The sequence below is a fragment of the Hyperolius riggenbachi genome, chromosome 1 (assembly GCF_040937935.1).
Source record: "Hyperolius riggenbachi isolate aHypRig1 chromosome 1, aHypRig1.pri, whole genome shotgun sequence".
Classification (NCBI taxonomy): Eukaryota; Metazoa; Chordata; class Amphibia; order Anura; family Hyperoliidae; genus Hyperolius; species Hyperolius riggenbachi.
The window spans coordinates 67,684,115-67,710,620 of NC_090646.1; the positions used below are offsets into that span (position 1 = coordinate 67,684,115).

The following is a 26,506-nucleotide window of genomic DNA, read 5'->3' on the forward strand; positions in this document are numbered from 1 at the left end:
CTAGTGTTTTGTAAACTTCTGACTTCATATACAGGTGAAACTTGAAAAATTAGAATATCATGCAAAAGTCCATTTATTTCAGTAATTCAACATAAAAGGGGAAACTAATGAAGGAAATAGGAACCCTTGGCAGGTGTTTGGGATTCATTAGCTGATTAGAGTCTGACACTTTGAACCTAGAATATTGAACCTTTTCACAATAATCTAATGGTCTGAGATTTTGATTTTGGGGTTCTCATAAGCTGTAAGCCATAGTCATCATCATTATAACAAATAAAGGCTTGAAATATCTCGCTTTGCATGTAATGAGCCTATCCACTATATTTGTTTAAACTTTTAAGTTAAATTACTGAAATAAATGGACATTTGCATAATATTCTAATTTTTCGACTTTCACTTTCGGATCTAAGTAGTTACCATATATAAAAATAGGCAAAATGGACCTTCCTCATTTTTATGTCCATTTAACTGCAATGAACTGAACTGAACCTATTTCATAAATATTCATACTTGTGTTTAGTGGAACTTACACTTGTGCTGTTTGTGAAATTACCTGAAGAGCAAATGTGTTTCAATGTAGCCTATGGACTCCAACCATACCACAAATGGACCATCACAGCGGACACTTCACTGTCTGCTCCCACGGGCCCTGATTTCCAATAGGTTTCAGCTTGCGATGATCAATGACATGCAAATATTTCCGAGTGCATGCAGGATTATGTAATTTTGTTTTAATGCAAATATATGCAGCTTGAAAATGGACCAATCAAATCCCACCCAGGTTTAAATTGATTGGTCCAGTTTCAAACTGTGCAAATTTGCATAAAATTTACATACATCTGCAGTAACTCAGAAATATTTGCATCTTATTGTTCATCTCTAGTTTCAGCATGTAATATATTGGAATAGTCCTGCTATCTAGTTTAATCAGCAACATAGAAAGAAAATCATTTATAGTGTGTTTTACCCCAGGAGCAATGTACATTTTATATGTATGTGTTGTTGTTTTTTTGTTTCTTTTTTTTGCGATAGTGGTCCTTCAGAATTCTAACTACCTATATAAGGTTTATAATTTGAATTAATACCTGCCAAGTAATCAAACCAATAGGTACATCTGAGCTTAAAAAAAGTTTGCCTATTTCTCAAAAAGAAGCAGAACTTCAATTCCAAACCGTAAAGACAGCACATTTTTATCCCTGTACTTAATGTCCTCTTTGAATTTAATCCCACTCGACCATTGTGGCTGGCACTGGAAGTTCCTGACAGAGAAAGAGTGAGTAGATACGCTCTGCAGAGATCCATCCTTATACAGAGATAACATGCTACACCTAGCAGAACATTATTGCACCGCACACACACTCACATAGAGGCTCCTGATGATCCACAGTCCAGTTGCCTCCAGACTGTGTTGATGGTTTTCTGTGCGCAGCTCGGAGACATGGATAGAAGACTGAAATCAAAACTTTAAACGAGATGTGAAAAAAACGAGAGGAGATATCAGGACTGGAGGGGACAGGATCAGAGATAGTACAGAAATTGTCAACATTCTCTTGGACACGGTGAAAACCTGGCAATCAAAGGGGCTGTGCTAGCAGGAACACTCTCAGGAAGTTGGCGAGAGTTACTATTACGAGGCGAGATGTTTATTTCACCCAATTCTGCCAATTTTCACACTGTTTTGACAGAGCTCCACACCTGTTAATAATCAGGTATATCAAATGTTAGACGTGACACTTGCAGGAATCATGGGAATGGGGAGAAGAGGGAGGCATTGGCAAACATCACTCTCCACAGAGAGTAATTCGTCACATAGAAGTAAAGCATTGTTTAACCTCTTCCATACCAGCAGTCTCTGGCCACTTAAGGGCCAAAGAATGCTGGTTTTAAAAAATGGTGCTTACCAACATCACCCTGCATTGACCGTCTGATACCTCCGTGCACACTGATGTCCCGTCGCTGTAGCCCCCTTTCCCCCCCAAAAAGCTCTTTGAGCCGGTCAGGAGCCAATTCCTGACACTGTCATCAATGTGAGTCAATGTGATTAGCTCACAGTGATCATGGGGTCAGGAGCCAATTATATAGTCTCCTCTCCTGACCGGCTCAGGTAGCTCTGCCGTCATACCGATGGCAGAACGAGGGGGATGCAGCAGCGAGAGATGCTGGAGCAGTGAGAGCATGTGGCGGGGAGGATGGAAATCTATGTCCTGGCAGAGATGTCAGGTGCAAAACAGGGCATAGATTTCAATCAGCGTGGTCCGGAAGCAGTTAAAGTGGACCTGAACTCAGAACTTCCTTATTGCTCTAAAAGATAAGCAACTTCATAATATCCTTTACAGAGAAACATTTCTTTAAATAGCAGCATCTCTGTGGAGAAATGTAAGCAGTAACAGTTACTTCCTGGTTATCATGGAAGCACATACAGGGTTAAACCTCCTATGTTTAGATATAACCTCTGAACTCAGCACAGTGCAGGCAGAGGTGTCACATCAAATTACATTGATTTATTACTAGTAGATAAGGGAGAATTAGACAGCCTTTTATCTTTACCATTTTAGCCTTTTGAATGTGACTGTCATGTCCAAAAGGCTGCTGCTGCGCGCTGCTGCGCACTCCCGTGCCACCCCCAACATAGTTCCCATTCATTGATCCAAGTCCTTGATAGCAAGACAGAAGGCTTCTTTGAGAAGCCACGATATTTCTGAAGAAAAAGAAAGTTTCCTGTCCTCCTTATAATTCCTGGAAGCAAGAGTGCTCGCTTCCAGGACTAAAAGAAAAAAAAAATGACTGTGGCCAAATAGTAAAACTCCATCTACATACATTTTTTTCCACACCAAAAATTAACCAAATAAAATTTTTAATGAAAAAAAATTATATAGTTACCTAAGGTGTGAACTTTTTTAATATGCATGTGAAGAGGGTATATTATGAATATTTTTTTAAATTATTATTGTAAATAGTGATGGACGCAAAACCGTAAAAAATGCACTTTTATTTCCAAATAAAATATTGGCGCCATACATTGTGATAGGGACATAATTTAAACCGGGACACATGGGCAAATCAAATACATAGGTTTTAATTATGGTAGCATGTAATATTTTAACGACTTCAGCCTATTTGTACGGATATATTCGACCAGATAGGCTGCACTAACTGCCGCTGGCCCCGTGCGCTCCTGCCTTCCACTGCCCGGAGATAAATTAATGGGAACACAGTTGATCTATGTCTCCATATGAAACACAAACACAAAACATTTATATCGCGCTTTTCTCCTGGCGGACTCAAAGCGCCAGAGCTGCAGCCACTAGGATACGCTCTATAGTTGTAACGATGGGTGTCAGCAACCAGAGAGAATTTGATTATTGGCGATCTGCAGTATCCCCAATAATACAGATCTATACCTGATTATGGATGATCTGCAGAATCACCAATAATACAGGTATAGTACTAACCTCTAGACACCTGAAGCGTGTAAGTGTTTGATGTAACAGTAGGAATTGAACCACCGGGGTAGCAGGTAGTCCAATAAGTAGAGAAAGACTCTACTGCAGTCAAGGGCTCCAGGAGGGGGAGTCCTTGACTGGATTTGCGGCAGAGCCCCCCTCTGAGGAGCAGGGGACCCCTGCAGGACGACTGAGCACCCAAAGGTTGGGTGACAGCCAGAAGGGTCGGGCAGGCCGGGTCGGCAACACACAGACAGATAAAGTAGAGACAGGAGACAGATTCAGTAACCAGGGACAGGCAGGGTCGGCAACAGTAGATCAGATGTGCGAAGGTACCGAATCAGAAAACAGAAGAGAAGTCAGGAGAGATACAATTTATAAACCGATATCCTATAATGCCTAGTCTTGAGTGTGAGGTCCATGGTCTCACACACAGGGGACTGGTCTAAGGAATAACTCAGATGATATACAATTTTCCTAGTCTGGGGTGTGAGGTCCGTGGTCTCTACACCCTGGAACTGGTCTAAGGAATAACACAGATGATATACAATATTCCTAGTCTGGGGTGTGAGGTCCGTGGTCTCTACACCCTGGAACTGGTCTAAGGAATAACACAGATGATAAACAATATTCCTAGTCTGGGGTGTGAGGTCCGTGGTCTCTACACCCTGGAACTGGTCTAAAGAATAACACAGATGATAATACAATTAACTGGCTAAGTGTGGATTCCCAGGTCCTCCTGGTTCCACCACACTGAAGGATCTGACTAAGGTCTGAGTGCTAACACATAGGTATTCGCAACGCCAGACAACCAGCAACTGAACAGCAAGAGATATATATAGTAAAGCGCTCCACAGCGCTGCCCAGCTCCCATCAACCAATCACCTTCTGAGCTGGGATCAGCTGACCGCCTCGATCAGCTGACCCTTCTCCTATTGGCATAAAGAGCCTGTCTAGCGGTGCGCGCGCACGTAGCTCACCATCTGTGTGCACTACTAGGTCTAGGCAAACCAGAAGCATGTTGCTGCGGGGAAACCGCTGCTCTGAGCGCGGATTCCGCCGCCTCACAGCCAGAACGCGCGGCGGTTTCTCCGCAATCCGTCACAATAGGCAATAGCAGTGTTATGGAGACTTGCCCAAGGTTTCCTACTGAATAGGTGCTGGCTTACTGAACAGGCAGAGCCAAGATTCTAACCCAGGTCTCCCACGTCAGAGGCAAAGCACTTAACCATTACACTATCCAGCCACCTCCAAGGGATGAAAAGCTGCAATTTCTCTAAGTTTCACATCATCCCTTCAGTTCCTGTAAGCGAGAGCTCTCGCTTACGGGATGAAAAACAAAAAAATGACTGTGGCCATCTTGTGGCCAAATAGTAAAACTACATCTACCTTTTTTTTTTTTAATATACACAATCAATTACATTTAAAATTATCTGTTTACCTCCTCACTCCAAAAAAAACCCCTAAAGAAATGTTTTAATTAAAAAAATAACAAAAATTACAATAAAAAAACAACATAAATAGTTACCTAAGGGTCTGAACTTTTTTAATATGCATGTCAATAGAGTATATTACTATAATTTTTTTAAATTATAAGCTTGTAAATAGTGATGGACTTAAATTGAAAAAATGCACCTTTATTTCCAAATAAAATATTGATGCCATACATTGATATAGGGACATAATTTAAAAGGTGTAATAACTGGGACAAATGGGCAAATTAAATACATGGGTTTTAATTATGGTAGCATGTATTATTTTAAAGCTATAATGGCTAAAAACTGAGAAATAATGATTTTTTTCCATTTTTTTCTTAATATTCCCATTAAAATGCATTTAGAAAAAATAATTCTTAGCAATATGTACCACCCAAAGAAAGCCTACTTAATGGCAGAAAAAAAAAGATATAAAGATCAATTAATTGTGATAGGTAGTGATAAAGTTATTGGCGAATGAATGAGAGGCGAAAGTTGCTCGGATGCATAAGGTGAAACAACACTGAAGGCTGAAGGGGTTAAAGCTATAGTGGCCGAAAACTGAGAAATAATGATATTTTTTTTCCATTTTTTCTTAATATTCCCATTTAAAATGCATTTAGAAAAAAATAATTCTTAGCAAAATGTACCACCCAAAGAAAGCCTAATTGGTGGCAGAAAAAAAAAGATATGAAGATCAATTAATTGTGATAACTAGTGATAAAGTTATTGGTAAATGAATGGGAAGTGAAAATTGCTCAGATGCATTAGGTGAAAAACGGCTCAAGTGGTTAAAATATAAAGAGGATCTAAACGTATCCACATGAGTGAAGTAAAACACAGAAAAACCCACCCTGGGTTTGCCTGTGTTTTACTTCACTCATGTGGATACGTTTAGATCCTCTTTAAGAAGAGCTCTAAGGTCCTAGAAAAGAAACCCTTCATATACATTCATGACTTTCCACTGTGAACTTCAAAAAGATTATGGTTAGATAAAAACCAGCATTAAAGAAAATCCGTAACATAAAAAACCCCCTCTGGGGGATACTTGCCTCAGGAGGGGGAAGACTCTGTATCCTAACAAGGCTTCCCCCATCTTCCACTATCCCAGCAATGTAGCGCTGCGACCCCCTTAACAGCGGCAAGTAAATAGTTACCTATTGCGATCCAGTGCAGGTTCTGTTTGTACTCTTTGCCTTTTGTATTATGGTCTAATTGCATGCATGTTATAAAATAGGGTGATTTACAATAAATATTATTGCACTATATTTTGGTCTCAGCTTTAGTATGTGCTGCAAACTGTGGTCATCCACTGGTCATCTGTTCAGTCTTGTAACACATGGGCTTTTGGACAGCACATCACCGCTTCACTAAGTTTACCATCAAATGCATGGCAACATCAAAAAGGTGTCCACTCCTGAGAATCCCCGTCACAAGTGTGACTCCATCCTAAACCGCAACGTGAACCTGATGCAAAATATAGCACAATGCTATATGCATGTTTATAGCACTAATCATTGATGGACATTTCCTTGTATTTTGGTTTTAAAACCTATCTACAAGAATTTTCCTAGCCTAGTTAAAGTGGATCCGAGATGAACTTTTACTCATTGCATAATTGTGTTCCTTTCCTATTGTTTATAGGGCATTCCTCAAGCCAAATATATTTTTTTTGGTTTTTGTCTTAATACTCTAATTCACTATAAACTAAAGAAGCCATACCCACAGGTTTCAGTGAGCCAAGGCACTTTCAGTGACAGTAGCAAGGGCTCATGGGAGCTCAGTCTGGGCAGGAGGGGGGGGGGAGGTATTACTAGCCAGAGATTTCAGAGGCAGAGGGGAGGAGGGAGGAGGGGTGATTAGGTTTTTTTGCTCAAGATGCAGATAAGCCTGCTTCTGTGTAATGTTTACAAACAACATGGCTGCTGTCCTTGTACCACAGGCATAATCAATCTTATTCTATTAAAGCTGTCTGCAGCTAGATTTGCTGTGTAAACTATCTAAACTTTAGATAAGATATATAGACAAGTTACTTGTTATAGTGTCATCTCGGATCCGCTTTAAGGAGAGCCCACCAATCCACAAACGCCCACTTCCCAGATACAATATTTCCTGGAAGCCAGGGTTCCATCATCTAATGGAAGAGGAGTAGCAGTAGGGTATTGTACCGTGTTAGCCATCAGTAAAAGCAAGAAGTTTTAAATCAGGATGATACCATTTATTGGCTAACTACAAATGAATAAGAATAAACAAGCTTTCGGCGTTGCAGCCTTCGTCAGGTTTACATCCTGTTAGTTTGCAAGCTGGTGGTACAGACCGCTTATATACATGCAACATCAAAAGGGAAAACAGATATTTTTTTCAAGCATAAATACGTCATTAAGATGCCTTAATACAAACAGACCATCTAAATGGGGTAAGATAAGGATCCTTGTTTACGCCATGCTCACAGACCTGGTATTTAGGATTGACCCAGAGGTAATGGAAGAGGTAAGACCCTACAATGTTCAGTTTACAAACTTTTCATCAACTTTAGGTACCTTCAGCTCAGATCATATACATTTTGTTTGTCCTCAGTTTAGATCATGTTTAGGGGACTTAAAGGGGACCTTAAGTGAAATGTGACATGATGAGACAGGCATGTGTATGTACAGTAAGAGACAAAAAGAGAAAACCAGAGCGCACCGCTGGTGCAATAACTTTTTTACTTCGATTAGACACGCTGTTAAAAGTACACTTACAGTGTATCAATGGTGTATGCGCCTGTCAGGCATGCCGTCTATCCTCTCCTGTGTCCCGTGCTTGGCCAGAGCAGCGGGATGCGGTGGAACTGCCGTGGGAGTCGGAAGCGGTGGGCGGAGCCAGGACGCGGGGATGCCGTCTGACGTCACAACGTTTCAGCGTAGACCACGCCTTCATCAGGTGACGTCACGGCGAATGTGTATGTACAGTGCCAAGCACACAAATAAATGTGCTGTTTTGCTTTGTTCTTTCTCAGTTGGACTATCCCTCATCGATTCGTTACAGCTATGAAAAAACAAAAGTTGGCTTTCTTAAAACAGAAAGTATTTGCGATAATTCAGGTTGGAGTGAGCTCTGAGATGTCTTTCAGTGCATCACTGCAGAAATATGCAAATCATCCATTGTTGTCCCTGTAAGATAAACACACCTCCAGAACCGCTGGTATGCAATGATGTGTCAGCTTGTTGATTGTACAGAGCCACAATAATCCAGCATACATATAAACTGTTTGGTTGATTCTCATCAGTGCATGGCATGGATTGATGTGGCTCTGTTGGGTAGAACTTGAAACATACAGAATTACAGATTACCCAGCAAGCTCATGGTGAACCAAAACTCATTGGAGTGTGCAAGGGGCTACAATGAATGGACAAAAAAACACCCTCTTACTAAAATGCTATGGAAAAACAAAAGTCTGCTTTCTTAAAACAAAAAGTATTTGCGATAATTCAGGTTGGAGTGAGTTCTGAGATGTCTCCCAGTGCATCACTGCAGAAATATGCAAATCACCCATTGTTATCCCTGGAAGCTATAAAATACTTTCCTGGCAAATGACTAGGCTTCTGAGAGCACAGGCTAGATATAAAAAGGTCAATAGTGCACATATTTTAGCACTCTGAGACATGAGACAGACTGTTTCATTGAGCTGAGACAAAACAACAAATCTACTTTTTAAGTAAAACTGAGGGATATCAAAAAGTCATTTTTAGGAGTAGCAGGATAAATACAACTAGCCGACCCGCGGCGTAGCATACGCCGCATACGAGGGTAGAGGGCAGGAAGGGGGTATTGGCCACAGCGGTGGGGAGGGGGGTTGGACCCCATTCAACTGGGTCCCCCATGTGCGCTCCCCTCCAGCTTAAGCACAGTAGCAGACGCCACTATTAGTAAGAGGCAGCGGGCGGGGATGACTCACCTCTTCCGTGTTCCATCGTGTGTTCCACTGTCGTCACTTCCTGCAATGCCGCACACTGTATTGGTGTAATTTGCCTTTTTAAAACAAGGAAATCTGCAATAATTCAGCTATAAGTGAACATTTGTGGTTACCCACAATGCACTGCTACTAAATATGAAAATTACCCCTTTTCCCCCTTGGTAAGCCAAGAAAGCATCCAGAGCCACTGGTGTATAGCAAGCATACAGCTTTACATTTTACACAGTCATATCAAACCCACATGTAGACAGCCTGTTTCAGACTTTTGGTCCTCATCAGTACATGGCAAGGATTGATATGGCTGTATGAGATAGGGCTTGGACCAGTACAACAGAGTAACCAAGTAGCTCAGGGTGACCCAAACCACTCGGAATGTATAGGGGGATAAAAGGGACCAAAAAGACCTCCTACTAAAAAAAGCAAAGCTTGGTGTAATTTGCCTTCCTAAAACAGAAAGAAATATGCAATTATTCAGCCATAAGTGAACATTTGTGGTTACCCACAATGCACTGCTACTAAATATGCAAATAATTCCTTTTTGCCCTTAGTAAGCCAAGCAAGCATCCAGAGCCACTGGTGTATAGCAACCCAATAGCTTTACATTTTACACAGCCATATCAAACCCACATGTGACAGCCTGTTTAAGACTTTTGTTCCTCATCAGTACATGGCAAGGATTGATATGGCTGTATGAGATAGGGCTTGGACCAGTACAACAGAGTAACCAAGCAGCTCAGGGTGACCCAAACTACTAAGAATGTATAGGTGGATAAAAGAGACCAAAAAGCCGTCCTACTAAAAAAAGCAAAGCTTGGAGTAATTTTCCTTCTTAAAACAGAAGCAAATCTGCAATAATTCCGCTATAAGTGAACATTTGTGGTTACCCACAATGCACTGCTACTGAATATGCAAATTATCCCTCTTTGCCCTTGGTTTGATATGACACTACTTCTTCTTCTTGCTTGGACCAGCCCCTTCTTCTTGCTTGGACCGGCCCTGGGGGCAGGGCGCTACTTCTTCTTCTTGTTTGAAGGTTGAGGCACTTACTCTATTATATATATATATATATATATATATATATATATATATATATATATAGATTGTTTATCTAAACAGTTTATTTTTACTTACAGTAAGTTCCACATTTTACAAGGGAAAAGTATTATAAGCTACCCAAACAAATAAAAAAAAATTATCCTGTTTCATTTCAGGTTTACAAATATTCCTTATCTCTGTTGGCATGAAACTGGGATTTACAGAGAAATGTAACTAACAGATATCAAAGTTGATAACCTGTTGTTTGCCATTTTACACAATCAGTATAATATGTTAAAAAAAGTAGCATAAAATCAATCAAATTCAGTACAGGTAGATTTTTTTTTTCATTTTGATGAAGAACTATTTGTTTGAAAATGAATTTATTGACAGATGCAAAAATATAACTAAAGGAATAGAAAAAAATTGTGCAGTACTTGCTTGCATGAGAAGATGTGATTGTTGCCTCAGCTGATCTTGTATTCCACTTGAACAATACCCAAGCGGACACCAGCCAGGCATGAAAGGAAGTCTCTGGTCCAGAACGTAATCATGCCAATAATAATTAACCTTAAACTGGGCTTATAGGCTGAAAAGTAATAGCTAATAATCCTTGTCTCTCCCTGTTAATACGAAGTGGTGGACAATCTTGCAAGTACCACTCCACAATAAAAGAAGAACTCAAACTTTCCTCTGAATTTACAAAAGCTAACACCATGTTTATACCTTTTTTTGACAAAAATCAGATGTTCCCTGGAGCATTGAATTAACAGAATATTTCACATAATAACACACATGAAAATGGCATGGCCAAAAATTACGAGACTCTTAAAGTGAACTGAGCATCATTTTTAACACCCGGGGCAGCTCTATTGCAAATTAAAAAGGCATTCTAAAAAATGTGCTTTATTATTTTAAAAAAAATTCATTTTACCTCATCTTTTTACATTTAAGGGTTAAAATAGGCACCTCTTCGGTCCGTGAAAGGAGTTTTGGACTTAGGACCAACGGATGGTGGAAGGCAGATAAGAAATCACCTCATTAGGCTTAATTGACCACAAATAAATCCTGGGTCTTCCCCACTGTACTTCAAACAGAAAACATTAGTTACACTGGAAGAATTTCAAATCCTAGCCTGGATAATGGCAGTGGAAAAGTAGCAGGGGGTTGAACTTCTCAAACATGGCAGCCCTTTCAGCTATTTGAAGCCAGGGGCTGCTTAGATCCCTTTAAAGTGTACATGTAATGAATTTCAGGTTAAAAACCACAAACTTTCAATATTATTAGTTAAAAAAGTACAAACACTGTTTCTGGCCACAAAAAGTGATGGAAAAGATGTTTCAAGGGGTCTAACACCTGGAGGGGGTCAGTAGCTACAAGAGGACAAAAAACATTTAAAAAAAACCTTATACTTTTTGAGAAAATCTATTTTAAAGATCTCCTGCTGAGTGTGGGAAATGTTTCCACCGCCGCCGACTTTAACGGTTAATAGCAAAGCCCCCTTAAATGCCAGAAACACCAAATTTGCATGGGAATGTTAAAGGAGTACTGTAGTGGGGAGTAGATAGATGCTGCCATATTGATTTCCTTGTAAGCAATACCAGTTGCCTGGCAGCCCTGCTGATCCTCTGCCTCTAATACTTGTAGCCATAGGCCCTGAACAAGCATGCAGCAGATCAGGTGTTTCTGACATTTTTGTCAGATCTGACAAGATTAGCTGCATGCTAGTTTCTGGTGTGATTCTGCAGGCAGATAGCTCAGCAGGGCTGCCAGGTAACTTTTATTGCTTAAAAGGAAATCAATATGGCAACCTCCATATACCTCTCACTACGGTTCTCCTTTAAGAAGAACAGTGGGAACAAGAGGATTTTTTTTTTTCAAAAAGACCTTATACTTTTTGAGAAAATTGATTTTAAAAGTTCAAAGAAAAAAACATTACATTTAAATGCTGGTCAATGACAGATCGTGGGAAACAATTCCCCCCAACTTTAGGAGTTAATAGCAAATGCCCTTTACAACCCAGCAACACCAAATTTGCAGGATATGTTAAAAAGATAGTGGGAAACAATATTTAAAAAAAAAATAAGACATTTAATTTTATTTTTTTAATTTTTTTTAAAATATTTTCAGAGTGTGGGAAATTTCCCCCCCAAAAATGACATGGGGTCGGAGCAGTGCTTTTCAGCGCTGCTAGATTTGGGCGCAGCCGGCGCCACCATAGACTTCAATAGGAATCATTCCTATTGAAGTGCTCAGTGAATAACGTCGGCTCCGTCAGAAGACTGAGCCGACGTTGCTTAAAAACATAATAATTCAGCCTTCAGCAATCGCTGGCAGCCGAATTATTTCATTCCCCCACTATCCATGTTGGCCTGGAGGGGGAATAGTAATTAAATTGGCCCGGACTTGTGCAGAAGCAGGATCAGCTATATACCGCTGTATCCTGCGCCCAAGTCTACCGGCGCCGATTTCAAATGTACTCACATGGGGTCCCTCTTTCTAAACTCTCTGTAACCCCTTTTCCCGCATGCAAACTGGGATAGCCAGAATGTGGATACCCGGCCGTTTGGGGCTTCGCACCTTAAGCTATACCAGCCCGCATGGTCCATGGTATGGGGGAACTCCGGGGGAGAGGGGCGGCCAAGTTTTCCCCTCTCCCCCCGAGCCCTTGTCCAATCCATGGACAAGGGGCTCTTCCCCACCTCTGGTGCCCCAGTAGGAGGTGGGGGTGACGACTCCCTGGGGGAGTTCATGGTGGCATCTGTGAGTCCCCTTTAAGAAGGGGACCCCAGATGCCCACCCCCTCCCAGGAGAAATGAGTATAGGGGCACAAAGTACCCCTTACCCATTTCCACAAAGTGTTGAATGAAATAAAAACACAACCACGAAAAAAAGTCCTTTATTGTTCTTAATTAACCATAAATACTTACCTGTACCTTTAAAAAAAGTTCCCACGCCAATACCCTCGGAAATGTCCCACGCCGAAAGTATCCTCTAATTTGCGATCTTCAATTAAGTTGATTGAAGATCTCCGCCGTCCCCCACCTAGCAGAGAATGCATCCTGTGAGAACGCATATAGCTGCTCGCTGTCCTCCCCGCCTCCTCACCTGTCACCCACACCTAGCCTGGCACCCGGGGCACCCATGGGTGCCCCGGGTGCCAGGCTAGGTGAGGATGACACATGTGAAGGCAGGTGGGGAGACAGCGGGAACCGGTGCCATGCGTCTGCACAGGACGTATTCTCTGCTATACTAACCAGTTCCTGAATGATCCGGTTCTTTTTACTGAATTGAATCGAATGAATCGGCTCTGAACCATGGTGGATACAATTCCCACACTCAGCAGGAGATCTTTAAAATTGATCTTTAAAAGTATAAGGTCTTTTTGAAAAAAAAAAAATCCTCTTTTAGTCAGTGACCCCCTCCACGTACCCTGCAAATTTGGTGTTTCTACGATGTAAGACAGCTTTGCTATTACCCGTTAAAGTCAGCACCATTAAAGTCTATGGGAAAAATGCAAACCCGACCTTTTTGGAAAAGAAATCGCGGTTCGCCTCGAACACGAACCACTGAGGTTTGCGCGAACAAGTTCACCGGCGAACCGTTCGGGCCATCTCTAGTTATGAGAGGAGAAACCTTATTTAATTCCTGCTCACCTATCCCTGACTGCTTTTTTGAATGGCACCCCAATAGCGCAACAAAATAGCGTGCGTATAAATAAAGTAAAAATGCTTGTTCAATGAATCTCTATGAGAAGGTTCATAACAGCGCGGTTCCTGCTTCCTGCACTTTGCATTCAGCAAAGCGGTGCCTGTACTCTTTTTGGGGCGTTTTTGCTATAATGAAAGGTATAGGAAGAGCACTAAATGCTCACAGAACCGCTTTATGCAGCGATTGCGTTCACATTTTTTAGAATAAATACATTGTATTTATTCTTTTCCGAGTTAAAGAGTTCACTTCCTGACTTGCGTCATGGAGTGAATTACAAAACTGCCCTGGAACTTAGAAAAGCGCTTCTACCAGAAACGCAGAGTGCAGTGAAGCACCGGGAGGGGGGAAAAAAAGAGCACAAAAAGACAAATGCTTGCGTTTGCGATTTCAGGTGTGAATAAGGCCTTATCCTTCCTTTGCATTGCTTCTACCTCTGTCATCTCCAAGCCTCATCAATGGCCAAAAGTCTTTGCTGCAACAACTTCCAGTCACTCCGCAAACACACTGTGTTGCTTGATAGCTACAATAAGTATAGGTCTATTTTACCTCATGCACATCAGTACTATCTGTTAAGGGATTTTAGTTTTTGTTCAAAAATATAGATTAGCAAACAACTAAATTGAGAAGAATATGGAGGTTTCCATATTTATTTCCCTTTAAACAATACCACTTTTTGGCAGCCCTGCTGATCTTCTTGGCTGCAGCAGTTTCTGAATAATACCAAAAACAAGCATTCAGTTAATCTTGTCAGATCTGACAATAATGCCAGAAACACCTGACCTGATGCATGCTTGTTCAGGGTCTATGGCTAAATGTATTAGAGGCAGAGGATCAGCAGAATAGCCAGGTAACTGGTATTGCTTAAAAGAAAATAAATATGGCAGCCTCCATATCCCTCGTTCTTTAGTTAGTCCTTTATGCTTCTCAGAAAATATACTTTAAGCTTCAAGAACTCTCTGCCATTGCTCACAGTGATCTATTGTTTACACAGCAATCCATTTAAATATGCTGCCATATCTATGCAAGATTTAATTAATATTTACCCGACCACAGCTTCTGTTAATGGCTGTAAAACCTTACTTCCTATCTTTCATTTGTGTTATGACGCCCTGTTACATTAACATTGTATCACAATTATTATGATGTGACAATGACGCAATGCTGAGAAGGAATTTGGAGGTGATAAAATTTGGAATTATGCATCCCTTCCCTTGCTCTTCTGTAGCAACAGAATTATAGATAATGAAATTAATGCCTCTGTGTACAGCCATTGAGTATGCATTGCTGACTCTAAAATTATATGAAATGTGCAGTAATGCATGCTAAAGGGGATTTGACTTATTTTTACTCGGATCAGTGAATAATGGCGCACAGCGCCTATACATAAAAATGGCGCTGCTTTAAAAAGATACGCTTATCGCTATTTATTGTAACAGTAACGTTATTTATAAATAGCTAACCTACATAAGCCAAACTGCAAAAGTTATTTAACTACAAAACGGTGAATGGATTTAATGTAACACTGTCGAGGTTAGGGTTAGGCACCACCAGGGGAGATTAAGGGTTAGGCACCACCAGGATGGTCTTAGGGTTAGGCACCACCAGGGGGGTGGTTAGGGTTAGGCACCACCAGGGGGGTGGTTAGGGTTAGGCACCACCAGGGGAGTTTAGGGGTTAGGGATAGGTACAGAGAGTGTTCTGTGCGTTAATGATAAATAATGATAAGGCTTCAACGCTAAATAACGATAAGGCTTTAACGTTAAATAGCGATAAGCGACAAACGGATTAGCGGCAACACCGTGCGCCATTATTCATATCAATAGCCATAGCAGCCATAGCAGCTGCTATGGGGCCCTGGAGCAGAGCGTGGGAACAGGTGGCACTTAAAGAGAAGCCGTGACCAAGAACTTAACTTTATCCCAATCAGTAGCTGATACCCCCTTTTACATGAGAAATCTATTCCTTTTCACAAACAGACCATCAGGGGACGCTGTATGACTGATATTGTGGTGAAACCCCTCCCACAGGAAACTATGAGGATCATGGTCCTGGCAGTTTCCTATCTGTGAACCCTGTTGCATTGTGGGAAATAGCGGTTTACAGCTGTTTCCAAATGCCAAAAAAGCTAGCAGCATCTCCTTCCACTGACATCACCTGCCAGGAGGAAAAATGCCACCATGTTATACATTTCAGAATGTAAAGAGAGGAAAGATTTTACAATGGGCAAACACTGACTAAATCATTTATACATAATTATACATAATTATTGTAAAAATGAAGCACTTTTTTGATTGAGGGATATGGATACTGCCATATTTATTTCCTTTTAAGCAATACCAGTTTCCTGGCTATCCTGCTGATCCTCATCCTCTAATACTAATAAACAAGCATGCAGCAGATCAGGTGTTTCTGACAGTATTGTCAAAACGGACAAGATTGGTGTTTCACTACTGCAGCCAAATAGATCAGCAGGGCTGCCAGGCAAGTAATATTATTAAAAATAAAAAAATATGGCCTACACATCCCTCTCACCTTGGGTTCACTTTATTGTATTATTTTTGTCCCTAGGCCTTCTCAAAGGACTAGAGGACATGATCTGCGCATGGAGGAAAAACGTTTTAGCCATTTATTTAGGAAAGGGTTCTTTATAGTACGAGTGATTAAGATGTGTAATGCATTGCCACAGGAAGTCGTTATGGCAAACTCTATACCTGCATTTAAAGGGGGCTTAGATGCTTTCCTTGCGTTGAAAGACATCCATGGCTACAATTACTAGGTTATGCCTAATGATGTTGATCCAGGGATTTTATCTGATTGCCATCTGGAGTCGGGAAGGAATTTTTCCATTTTGGGGCTAATTGGACCATGCCTTATAAGGGTTTTTTCGCCTTCCTCTGGATCAACAGGGATATGTGAGGGAGCAGGCTGGAGTTGTACTTTGTACTGGTTGAACTCGATGGACGTATGTCTTTTTTCAACCAAAATAGCTATGTAACTATGTAACTATGTATGCACTTATAACGTTCTTGTTTTCCTCTGCCCTCTGATTTTGCTTGTGTCCATAGACTATAGGCAATGTATACAGTATATTGCATGAGAATGTAAATGTCCTAAGTAAAGCATATCAATAGGGTAGGGACAGATGGCATTGCTGAAGGGTTCCTACATCTGATGGCTCCATTACAGTTTTGCTATGGGGCCCCTAGCTACACACTTCTCTAGACTCCTCTTCATTTTAGCATTTGATCTCACTTAATTGGAATAAGAGTTTCTGTACATTGAGATAGGCTAAAAGGCTGCTTTTTTTATAGCTATACATATGCACATAGGGAGATACTGGTTGCTTGGCAGTTGGAAACACCCATTATTTCCCACAATGCAACAAGGCTCACATACAGGAAGCTAGGACAGAAGGACCTGACTTCACACTGTTGGAGTAAAATAGAAAAAAAACGAGAGCCCAATATGGTGTAGTATGTTAAAGACGATTGGTAAGTAGTTTAGTGAGAGAATTTATACTCACAAACATGGGTTACCATTCAGGCAACCACTCAATAGGCAGGTGAGGAGATTAGACCTGTCCTCACTCAGTATTAAGAAGTTGCTCTCTGTAGTAAAGAAACAAGAAAGGGGGTAGCACTCCCCTCCACCAGGAGTGTACACAGAGTATTTGTATGTAGAACAGAGGCGCCAGCAGGATAAAAGTCACTAAAATGTTTAAAAATTGCTTGGAAGAAGTGGTGGGCTTGCCTCCCAAAAGCAGACATGAGATCCTGTCTTCATATAAATCAATACATTTATTATACGGTACCCCAAAAACAGTGCAACGCGTTTCGCAGGCCCAGCCTGCTTCATCAGGCAATAAACGTGGGGACAAAACAGAATTTCGGCAATAGCAGGTGTAGCGCCTCAGTGGACACTGAGTACACTGAGGCGCTACACCTGCTATTGCCGAAATTATGTTTTTTCCCCACGTTTATTGCCTGATGAAGCGGGCTGGGCCTGCGAAACGCGTTGCACTGTTTTTGGGGTACCGTATAATAAATGTATTGATTTATATGAAGACAGGATCTCGTGTCTGCTTTTGGGAGGCAAGCCCACCACTTCCTCCAAGCAAATTTTAAACATTTTATTGACTTTTATCCTGCTGGCGCCTCTGTTCTGCATACAAATAATCACACTGTTGGAGGGGTTTCACCACAATATCAGCCATACAGACCAAACCCCCCACCACTGCCCCCTCCTGATGAGCTATTCGAGAAATTATAAAGATTTCTCAGCTACTGATTGGGATGAAGTTCAATCCTTGGTTACAGTTCCTCTTTAAATGTACACGTCAGGGGTCCCTATGATTTGCAGTCACTCTTTTGACTGCTTCTCTTTTGCTTTATTACTGTTGTAATGCAGTAATGTGCTTATTCAAGGTCATTGTCATACTAGACGTTGGGTTTAGCACTTCTCTCTCTTCAGCTTATAATGCTGTCGTAGTTAACTGTTAATTAGCGCACGTTTTTATCCATTATCTCTGCCAGGCAGATGGGATCAGTAATTGCTGGAACACAAGTCTGCTTGTTTGGTGAGTTGTTTGACTTGTTGCAGGTAGAGTCTTCTAAAGGAAGTTTCTAATTAAACACATGTAAGATATGGATACCGCGGTGTATAATTTGTTCACGGATGTTAACCATTGTTAAGCACGCTGCTTGGAGGGAATAGTGATCTGTTTTAAATAATTATCAAAATTGACAGATGTCTTGGGGTCTCACAATAAAATTAATCATATGAATCCAGGTCTCTAGCTTAAAGGGAACCTGAGACGGACTATGGCTTCAATTCATCAAAGGGTGTTCGATAACAAAATCCCAGTCCTTAAAATACCGCATTCGGTATTTTACACTTCACTGTGCTAATTCATCAATATTTTCACACATGTGGTAGATGTTCGGTAAGTTACCGAAGAGGTCCGTGCAGTGAGGGCATTACAATAGGAAAGAGGCAGCACCGACATCCCTATACATGTGCCTTTTATATTTGTTGTGCTGCCTCTGCTCTTGCTGAATCTGTCTGATTAGTCTTAAGTTTCTATTTACTTGCCACAGCTTAGATGAACTGCTGAGAAACATTACACATTCCCTGCTTAGGTCATTTTGCCACGAGCTCCCACTTGCATCCCTGCATATTTAAACAGGCACTCAAGGGGTTACACTACCGAAGGGTGCCTAGAAAAGAAGGGTGCCTGGAAAATAACTTTCATTCTTTTCTCTCCCCTGGCTGCCTGGGGGGGTCTGTTCCACCCGAGAAGCCTGGCCAACCTATCAGCAGCACTTGCAGGGGACAGGGGAGGTTTCTATGGTCCTGTCACACACGGAGAAGGCATTCCAAGCTCCTCATCGACAGGGGAGAGCTGGAGATAAACACCGCACATGTTATGGAATGCTGTGAGCTTGATGAATTAACGTGTTGAGGTAATCACTTAACAAGTCGGTAATTTATCTCTCTGCACAGGAATGTCTGCTTCTCATGCGGTAACTGCTTTGATGAATTAACATTTTACTAAGTGCTCCGTAAAGTCAGCTGTTTTCAGCATTACCGAATACGGTAATGCTTGATGAATTGAAGCCTATGTCTCAGGTTTTATACTCACCTGAGGCTTCCTTCAGCCCCCCTGAGGCCACTTGGTCTCTTGCCATCTCTCCCGGCCGCTCCCATCTCCCGCTGGATGGCCAGGTACTGTGGCCAAGTCATGCTTACTTGCGAATGAGCAGCCTGGCCGTACGCGCGCCCCCATTGCTCTCCTACAGCCAGGAGTGTTCTGTGCCTGCAATGTAACTACAGAGCGTGACTCAACCAGAATACCGGGCCATCCAGCTGGGGACAGGAGCGGCTCGGGGAGATGGCAAGGGACGAAATAGCCTAAAGGGGGCTGGTGGAAGCCCCAGGTGAGTATAAAACCTGAGACATAGTTTGTCTCAGGTGCACTTTAAAGAATATCTGAGTCAAAACCAAAGAGTCCTCCCAGTCCTCTACCTCGGTCCACTGTGCGGCCTGGCAAAGTGCGCAACTTAGCTAAATTGTGCACTACTGCACATGTGCTGGTCCGGTGGTGCACCGCCTTCTTCACACTCTTATTACCATAAGTAAACTAAATAAGTCAAAGAACATTCTTATGGTTTTGACTCGGGTATCCTTTAGGGCCCATTCACACTTGATCGTTTTGCCGGCAATTTCGGCAAAATGCTCAGGCGCTAGCGCTCTTCAAAGAGCTCGGGTAATATAAGTCTATGGGCCCATTCTCATTTGGGTGATTTGCACTAATTGCTGCAAATCGCCCAAAAACGCTAAACGCAAACGCATAGCCTGCACCATTTTCAGGTGATTTCCCAGCGATTGCGTTTTAGTGCTATAGAAGCGATCGCTAAAAAATTGCAAGGTGTGAATGGTGATTTTTTGGCGTTCATCACCAAAAAACGGCAGAGCAAAACGCTAGCAAAATCGCTAGCGTTTTGCGATCAGCAAGTGTGACTGGGCCCTTAGTGAGAGGGATATGGAGGCTACCATTGCTATCTATTTAAAAAAAAATGTCAGTTAGCTTATGAGACAAAAATGCCCTATCACCTTGTGTAGACTGCAGTAAAGAAGGCACAGACTGAAGCTCTTTGAGAAGATAGCAATCTATAGCACAGACAGTCTGTGGTGCAGAAAGTGGTACGTTAAACACGATTTATGTGTAATGGCCTAATTGAGGAGTTCACGTACACAAACACAAGCTGAGTGCCTACACACAACAAGGAAAATATTTGTGTCTGCATTGAGGGTTTAAGCAGCATTGCTGTGCGACGGTGGAACAGCTGCTAAGCTGTGTAAGAACACAATGGCCACAGTTACAGGCGGTGTAATGCATCATTATGGGGTACCATAGACATCATTAGCGATACATTTTACTGTGCTATTTCTATAAACCCTGTACAGAGAGAGCGATCACAGCCCTGCCCCCATCGCCTTCCTCTCAAAGGCCCTGATGAAGCTAATCAGTGTCTATTTATAAGAAAGAGGTAGCTAATCAGAGATGACCAAACCACTGATTTGCCGAGAGGGAGGACAATGAAGACGTTGCTTGACCAGAGTTTTATAGTTAATAAAGGGCTACATCCTCATCACGCTGGTCAGTCCAGCATATGTTTTATACCTACTCCTTATGTAAATAGTCACTGATTACATTAATCAGAGCCTCCCATAAGGAGGTGACCTGCGGTGGAGCTAGTGACCTTTCTGATGGCAGCACCTTGATAAACGCTAACCACCAACATTATGCACAACATTATACACAACAATATACACAACAATATACACAACAAAGGGAGCCGACACTCAACTTTTGTTTCTTTTTTTTTATTTTCAAAGTAGATGCTTTTAACCTCCCTGGTGGTAACCCCGAGTCAGGCTCAGGGTGGAAAACCACAACTCAGAACGGTAAACCCGAGCCTGAGTCGTGTAGCCTCCAGGTGGTCTTTGCAGAGCCTTATGCCCAGTGGCCTTTGTAATTCGCCTCCCCGGCAGCCCCTGGCCGCCCATGAGGCGGGGTGAGGCGAGTTCCTCGGGCGTCAGAAGTGGGAGGGGGAGGTGCCCGCCTGGCCATGGGTGGGTGGGGGGGGCAAGCTGGAGAGGGTAGCAGGCAGGAAGGGGGCAGTGGGCACAGCAGCAGGGAGGGGGGTCGGAACCCCCACTCACCTGGGTCCCCCTGTGCGCTCCCCCCCTCTAGCTATTACCGCAGTGTAGTAGGCAGCCGGCGGGGAAGCGATGACTCACCTCCGTAGGCGTTCCAGCGTTCCTTCCACCTCTCGTCACTTTCTGCAATGCCGTCCACTGTACTGTACATTGCAGGAAGTGACGAGAGGTGGAACACAGGCTAGAACGCAGAAAGAGGTGAGTCATCACTTCCCCGCATTTGCGATTCAGTATTTAGCCTCCAGTATAGATTGCCAGGTGTAGGTGCCCCAGTATAGGTTATCCAGGTATAGGTGCCCAAGTATGTGTAGCCAGGTATAGGTGCCCTCAGTATATGTTACCCAGGTATAGGTGCACCAGTATAGGTAGGCAGGTATAGGTTAGCCAGGTATAGGTGCCCCAGTATCAGTTAGTCAGGTATAGGTTAGCCCCAGTATAGGGGGCTAGGTATAGGTGCCCCCAGTATAGGTTAACCAGGTATAAGTGCCCCAGTATAGGTTAGCCAGGAACAGGTTCCCCAGTATGGGTAGCCAGGTATAGGTTTTGGGACATAGGTGCCCCCAGTATAGGTAGGCAGGTATAGGTGCCCCCAGTATAGGTTAGCCAGGTATAGGTGCCCCAGTATAGGTAGCTAGGCATTGGTGCCCCAGTACAGGTTAGCCAGGTATTGGTGCCCTAGTATAGGTAGCCAGGTATTGGAGCCCAGTATAGGTAGCCAGGTATATGTGCCTCCCCCTCCTCCAGCTTTGGCAGGCTCAGTGAGCGGCACTGGAGACAGAGCAGCCCAGTGGTGATCCACGCATGGAACCCGGAAGATGAGTTTGTACTACGACTGCTTCCCACTGCTGCCATAAATCTTTTGCTTTGGGGGGGGGGGGGGGGGTACAGAGTGGGGCCCGAGGAGAGGATTGGAGGAGTTACCCCACGGCTGAGTCCCTGTTTGCCCACTGCTACCCCCTCCATCAGTGAGCCCTCCTCCCTCACTGCGCCTATCGCCTGCCCCTAGAAACGGGGCTGTATGGGGGCTACTGTCACGCCCCTGACTCCACTGTAGCCTTGCGATGATGGAGGGCTTTGCACATCACAGGCATAGTTGTGCTCTTTCCTTCTTTACACCAATAAAGAGCATTGCCTTGTTAGAGGCATCTTTTTTAATGGGGCAGCTTTTGTATGTAGGAGCCTGTGATGGAGGGAATAGAGAAGAATGCAGGCTGTGCAGAGTGTGATGGATGCAGCAGCAGAAGGGGAGTGTGAGAGCCAAGTGATATATACAATGTGTTAAATAAAGGCGTTGAATAATAGGTATAAAAAAAGACAGTGACTGATCTCCCGCTAACGACATGACTGATGTGTGCAATGCACATGGGTCTCTTCCATTATGAGGAAATAATTAGCGATATTACATTATGGCTGTATTCTCATTAGCTTGTCTGTCTGTTCCTCCGATTCCCCGATCCGGCTGTGTTAGCGGCTCACCGGGATGAAGTCCTCTTCTGGTCGGTGTCACCTTTGATAAATGCCGGAGTTTGTAGCATCACAAATATTATAGCCAAAGGCAGTACTAAATAACTGGAAGCATTGCAATCTCGTCTTCGGTAAATTTCCTTCCAGCCATGCGAGTTACGGCAAGAGGAGCATCGTTTATTTCCAAGGGAGAAAATATTGCAATTATGAGTCAGTCTCTCTCAATACTCAACAGAGAGGCAGGTTTCTCAGGATTGGATTCTTGGCTGGTACGCCTGTTAACTCGGTGCAATAGAAGTGCTGTTAGCTTTGTGAAGGTACTTTTAGTCAGGATTGTTGTCATTCTTGTGCTTTTATTGGTTATCCCTAACCTTCCCCCAATGCATAGTGCTTCTTTATGCTTAAAGAGAATCTGTACTCTAAAATTCTTACAATAAAAAGCATACCATTCTATTCATTATGTTCTCCTGAGCCCCTCTGTGCTGTTTCTGCCACTTCCTGCTGCAATCCTGGTTTGTAATTAACAGTTTCAGGCAGTGTTTACAAACAAAAGACTGGCTTCTAACCAGAGTATCATAGGCTGAGAACTACCGTCTTTCCCCGAATTTAAGACACTGTCTTATATTCTTTTTGGGGAGGAAATATGTGCTAGGGCTTATTTTCTTTGGGGGGGGGCTAGACGCTTTGTGTATGGGGAGGCTCTTACCGCAACTCCCTTGTGGCTGCGTCCCCCTCCGTTCCAAGCACTTTCTCCGGTGGCGGGACATGGTATTCAAGCTATGAGGGCGCCCTTTGACCCTCACGCTGCACGCAGTACGCTTTGCCGGCTTTGCTCTGGCGCTCCCTTCCTATCATAATCGTGCGCCTGGCTGATGCGTCCCAGGTGCACATTGATTATTACATGAGGGGAGCGGCAGCGCCGAGCCGGGCCGGCAAAGCGTACTGCGTGCAGTGTGAGGGTCAAAGGGCGCCCTCATAGCTTGAATACCATGTCGCCACCACCGGAGAAAGTGCGTGGAATGGAGGGGGACGCAGCCACAAGGGAGGTGCGGTAAGAGCCCACACACCTCCCCATACAAAAAGCTTCCCCCCCCCCCCCCAGCTAGGCCTTATTTACGGAGTAGGTCTTATATTTCAAGCATGCTTGAAATATAAGGGAGGCCTTATTTTCGGGGTAGGTCTTATTTTAGGGGAAAGACGGTAGCTTACTGTGTGACTCATGCAGAGCTTGGAGAGGGTGTGTAAAGCTTCTGCCAATGACAAGCAGTGCTGCACATTCCACACATTCCAGCCTCAGCCCGACAGACATGACAGAGGAAAGGAGATAAGATTTATTACAGAGACAGTGCAAGTAGGAAAGGCTGCAGTAAGACAGGCCACATTAGAACAGTAATAGGAACTTATAGGAAGAAGAAATAAGGCTCACAATTTTGTTACAGAGCCTCTTTAAAGAGACTCTGTAACAACATTTTGAGCCTTATTTCTTCTATCCTATAAGTTCCTATGCCTGTTCTAATGTAGCCTGTCTTACTGCAGCCTTTCCTAGTTGCACTGTCTCTGTAATAAAGCGTATCTTCTTTCCTCTGTCGGCTCTGTCGGGCTCAGGCTGGAATGTGTGGAATGTGCAGCACTGCTTGTCATTGGCAGAAGCTTTACACACCCTCTCCAAGCTCTGCATGAGTCACACAGTAAGCTGTTCTCAGCCTATCAATCATACTCTGGTTAGCAGCCATGTCTTTTGTTTGTAAACACTGCCTAAAACTGGCAATTACAAGCCAGGATTGCAGCAGGGAGTGGCAGAAACAGCACAGAGGGGCCCAGGAGAACATAATGAAGAGAATGGTATGCTTTTTATTGTAAGAATTTTAGAATGCAGATTCTCAGGACAACTGAAGCGAGAAGGATATAGAGGCTGCCATATTTATTTCCTTTTAAGCAATACCAGTTGCCTTGCTGTCCTGCTGATCCTCTGTCTCTAATACTTTAAGCCATAGACCCTGAACAAGCAGGTGTTTCTGACAAGATTAGCTGCATGCTTGTTTCTGGTGTTATTTAGACAATACTGCAGTCAAATTGATCAGCAGGGCATCCTCCAAATTCTGCACACTTCAGCTGTCATTTAACTATTATCTCTTCCCCAACATGCAGTTCTTCTTTACAGCTTACCCCTAATCTTTAGCCAAATGTACAGTCCACCCTTAAGCCTAACCCCAACTTTCCTCCAACGTACACCTCACTCCCAACGTACAATCCTTACACATAGCCCTAACCTCTCTCCCGACATACAGTAGCTCCTTACACCTGAACCAAACCTCTCCCTCAATTTATAAACCTTCATTACTCCTAACCCTATCCTCCCAGCCAGTGTACAGTCCGCCCTTACAGCTAAACCTAACCTTCCCTCATCGTACTGTACTTCCATACGCCTAACCCTACTTTGTACACTCTAATAGTATGAAATGAAAAGTTAATAAAGGTGTCTCTGTTAGTTTGCGTGCATGCATTTGGCAGATGAGTTTTTTGTCCCTAGGCTTGCACAAAGGACAAGATCACGTGATCTGCGTATGGAGGAAAAAAGATTTTGCCATTAATTTGGGAAAGCATTTTTTGCAGTAAAAGTGATTAAATGTGAAACGTATTTCCACAGGAAGTTATTATGGCAAAATTTATATCTGTATTTGAGTGGCAATTAGATTCTTTCCTTGCATTAAAGGGAACCAGAGATGAACGTTTCACACAAAATAAACATATCAGTCGATAGCTTGTAAAGAATAAATGCTCTACCTGATAATTTCGCCGCTCTGGTGTGCCTCTTTTAGTGTTTTTTATCCATTATTGCTCCAGGAAAAATCAAATACGTCCGCCGGCTCATATCCCTTCTGCTTCCGGGTTATGAGGTGTTCTGGATGTGCTGTCTAGGCTATATGAGACTATGATGCTATCTAGGCTAAATGCAGCCTTTCATCTGTGTGTTTTCATTTTGGTATGATGTACAGCTGCCTGTAGGAAGTGTCTCTCAAAGGAATGAAACTGCAGTCATCATCAGTATCTAGTGCACACAGAGCACACAGAGCACACAGGCAGGGATCATATTGCAGCCACAGAGCTTATCTCTCAGCAGGAGCAGCCCCTCTCATGTCATCACAGCTCTCAGTATGCAAAGCAGGAAATCTGAGCCAGGAGGTGGCAGGCTTGGGCTTGAAAAGACTCCACAGAAGAGTGACTCAGCTATAATGATGCCAGGTCAAACCTAGACTGAGCCAGTTGGGGATTCTTATCACAGCTGCTAATAGACTAAGCAGATAACAATGAAACTAAAAGCAGGGTAGGTGTTTACTGTCATGTTCCCACTGATACATGTAATAAAATACATGAGGATGCTTCGTCTCTGGTTCTCTTTAAAGGACATCCATGGCTATAATTACTAGGATCAACTAGTGTTAATCCAAGGATTTTATCTGATTGCCATCTAGAACCAGCAGAATTTTTGTTCCGGGAAAGTAATAAATACAATGTATTTATTCTTAAAAACGCGAACATAATCACTACACAAAGCTATTTTGTGAGCGTGTTGCGTTTCTCCTATACTTTCCATTGAGGCAGAATAGCCTCAAAAATGGACTACGCACCACTTTACTGAATGGACAGTGCACGACCCGCGCTGATATGAACCTTCTCATAGACATTCATTGTCCACGTGG

The 26,506-nt window shown here is 42.9% G+C and overlaps 1 protein-coding gene across 4 annotated transcripts in view; it reads left to right on the top strand.

Annotated features, from left to right (window-relative positions):
- The window catches only part of CTNNA2 (catenin alpha 2), a 3,078,224-nt gene that overhangs the window by 176,423 nt on the left and 2,875,295 nt on the right, over nt 1-26,506 (top strand). Inside the window, exon 1 of one of the 4 annotated variants that reach the window (XM_068274970.1) lies at nt 17,035-17,110. The exons of the other annotated variants lie outside the window; for them this stretch is intronic. The gene's annotated coding sequence lies outside the window, so the exon portion shown is untranslated. Of the gene's footprint in view, nt 1-17,034; nt 17,111-26,506 lie in introns of those variants that run through there. 4 annotated transcript variants of the gene reach the window in all.